This window comes from Carlito syrichta, unplaced genomic scaffold (assembly GCF_000164805.1).
Source record: "Carlito syrichta isolate Samal-C Ts95f unplaced genomic scaffold, Tarsius_syrichta-2.0.1 Scaffold255101, whole genome shotgun sequence".
Taxonomy (NCBI): domain Eukaryota; kingdom Metazoa; phylum Chordata; class Mammalia; order Primates; family Tarsiidae; genus Carlito; species Carlito syrichta.
In genome coordinates this window covers 11,222-14,000 of record NW_007199197.1, presented here as the reverse complement: position 1 = coordinate 14,000, position 2,779 = coordinate 11,222, and the positions used below count along the sequence as shown (strand labels likewise).

The 2,779-nt window shown below is 53.5% G+C and overlaps 1 pseudogene; it reads left to right on the top strand.

Annotated features, from left to right (window-relative positions):
* The first annotated feature begins 599 nt into the window (after nt 1-599).
* LOC103253861 lies at nt 600-951 on the top strand (annotated as a pseudogene).
* The last annotated feature ends 1,828 nt before the right edge of the window (nt 952-2,779 follow it).

Genomic DNA, 2,779 nt, shown 5'->3' with positions numbered 1-2,779 from the left:
AACTTGGCAAGACCTCGACTCTACAATAAATAAAAATTAGTCGGGCGTGGTAGTACGTGCCTATAGTTCCAGCTACTTGGAAGGCTGAAGCGGAAGGATAGCTGGGAGCCCAGCAGGTTGACACTGGGGTGGCCATGAGTGTGCCACTGCACTCTAGCCTGGGCGACAGAGTGAAACTCCAACAATAAAAAATATATATATTCCCATTGGCCGGGCGCAGTGGCTCAAGCCTATAATCCCAGCACTTTGGGAGACCGAGGCGAGAGGATTGCCTGAGCCTGTGGGTTCAAGACCAGCCTGGGCAACATGTTGAGATCTTGTCTCTACAATAAATCCAAAATTAGCTGGGCAAGGTAATGTGCGTCTGTAGTTCTGGCTACTTGGAAGGCTGAGGTGGAAGGATTGCAGGGGCCCAGCAGGTCGACGCTTGGGTGGCCATGAGTGTGCCACTGCACTCCAACCTGGGTGACAGAGTAAGACTCCAACTCAAAAAAATTTAGGGGATCCTAAGATCTCAAATTTGGAAGAGGGGGCAGGGGGGCACACAGTGGGGTGGGGAGGGCCCAGGCTTCACGCTCATGCTGGCCTGCCACCCCTAGGATACATTCTTCATGATCCGACGCCACAAGACTACCATCTTCACAGACGCCAAGGAGTCAAGCACCATGTTTGAGCTGAAGCGCATTGTTGAGGGCATCCTCAAGCGGCCGCCCGACGAGCAGCGGCATACAAGGACGACCAGCTCCTGGGTGACGGCAAGACGCTGGGCGAGTGTGGCTTCACCAGTCAAACAGCATGGCCACAGGCCCCAGCCACAGTGGGCTGGCCTTCCAGGCAGATGACACCTTTGAGGCCCTGAGTGTCGAGACCTTCTCCAGCCTGCCTGAGCTGCATGGCGTGATGGAGCCCCAGGACTTGGGAAGCAGAACCAATGAACAAGCTGTGTGGTGAAGACCACCCTCCAGAGACCCCCTCCCCCCGGTAAAAGAGATTTGGGTGAAAAAAAAATTGGAAGGGTTCAACAGGATGCTTGGGTGCTTGAGAAATATTCACTCTCTTCCCCCAGTTTTTTGATTATGGGGCAGGGTTCTTGGGTTTTTGTTTTTGACCAGGCCAGGGATGAGCAATCAGGCCACTGTGCCCCACAGAGCGGTCCTGTGGGTGAGGGACAGACCAGCCCCTAACTGCTGTGGAATATGAAATCTTTGAGTGGGTGGGCACAACACCTCATGGAATAGGCCCAGCTACACCCTCTGATTTTTGTGAGACATGCAGGCTTTTGGAAAAGGAATGACACATTGGCCAGGTATCTGAATCTAGGGTTCAGACACATCCAAACCAGCCCAACAGGCTTGGCAGGAGCAGATAGAAGCTAAAGTGGGGAAGGATAGGGGCAGCCAAGAGAAAAATCTCAGAGAGAAGACATTTGGCAGAGAAGGCATGACTGAGGGCTGGGCCTGAAGACTGGAGAGAAGAGGGTTCGAGAAATGATTTGAGGTTGTGTTTGAGTCCCCAGATCCAGCCCTTCTTCATCCTCTCATAGTCATTGTGTTCTGGGATGGAGAGGTGTTATGCAAATAAGAAGGGGCACCATTGGGGCCCAACGCCCCTCTCTGACAGAGCTCAACAAGAGGCATTGCAGGGACTGGCCAGAGAGAGGGGACAGCAAAAAGCAGAGGCAGGCAGGCCCTGGAGGGAGGTCAGTTGTGGTGCAGTGCCTGAGACCCAGACAGTGCAGGCAGGGGTCTTCGGCCTAAGAATAGCAGCTCTAGCCACAGCTGAGGCACCTCCTTTCAGACCTAGAGAGAGCCCTGCTTAGGACTCGCAGACTCACAGGAACCCAGAGCATCACTGGGTTACCTGAAGAGGAAACAAGTCTTCCCGCTGGCCCAGCTAGGGAGTAGGGGGGCAGATTGGAGCATCAAAACTTTGGGTGTGGCTATAATTGACCTCCCCCACCCACCTTTTTTTTTTTTTCTTTTGAGATAAGATCTTACTATGTTCCCCAGGCTGGTCTTGAACTCCTGGACTCAAGCAATGCTGCTGCCTGGGCCTCCCAAAGTTCTGGGGTTTACAGGCGTGAACCTCCGAGGGGCCCCTTTAAATTCACGGCTCACCCGTATCCATTCAGCACCTAGTCTTTGCCAAACTCCATTTCATGTGGCCCACATGGAATGAACAACAAGCAAGAGTTTCCAGGGCCAGGTGCGGTGGCTCACACCTGTAATCCCAGCACTTTGGGAGGCAGAGGCAAGAGGACTGCCTGAGCCCACAGGTTTGAGACCAGCCTGGGCAGCATAGTCAGACCTCGTCTCTACAATAAATAATAAAAATTAGCCAGGCATGGTGGCACACACCTGGAGTTCCAGCTACTTGGAAGGCTGAGGCGGAAGGATCGCCTGAGCCTAGCAGGTTGAGGCTGTGGTGGCTGTGAGTGTGCTACTGCATTCCAGCCAAGGAGACAGAGTGAGACTCCAGCTCAAACAGAAAAAAGCTTCCAGGGCAGAAGAGGATATAACAAGAAACAAGTAATCAACTGAGTCAAGGTAAATTCGATAGTGACGGTGGGACTGCACAGCCAGGGCAGACTTGGTCATTCGTGTCACCACAGGATGACCTAGGGGCAGAGGGGTCACATCTGTTTCCTTTCCTTGGGTCTTCCCTTATTGGGGTCCCTGTCTCCCCTGAGAAGTCAGGTCTGCCTTGTGGCTTGCCCAGGCAGGATAGCTCTGTCATTCCTGAAGAGGGCCAATGCCAGTGGGTGACAGGCATGGGGCAG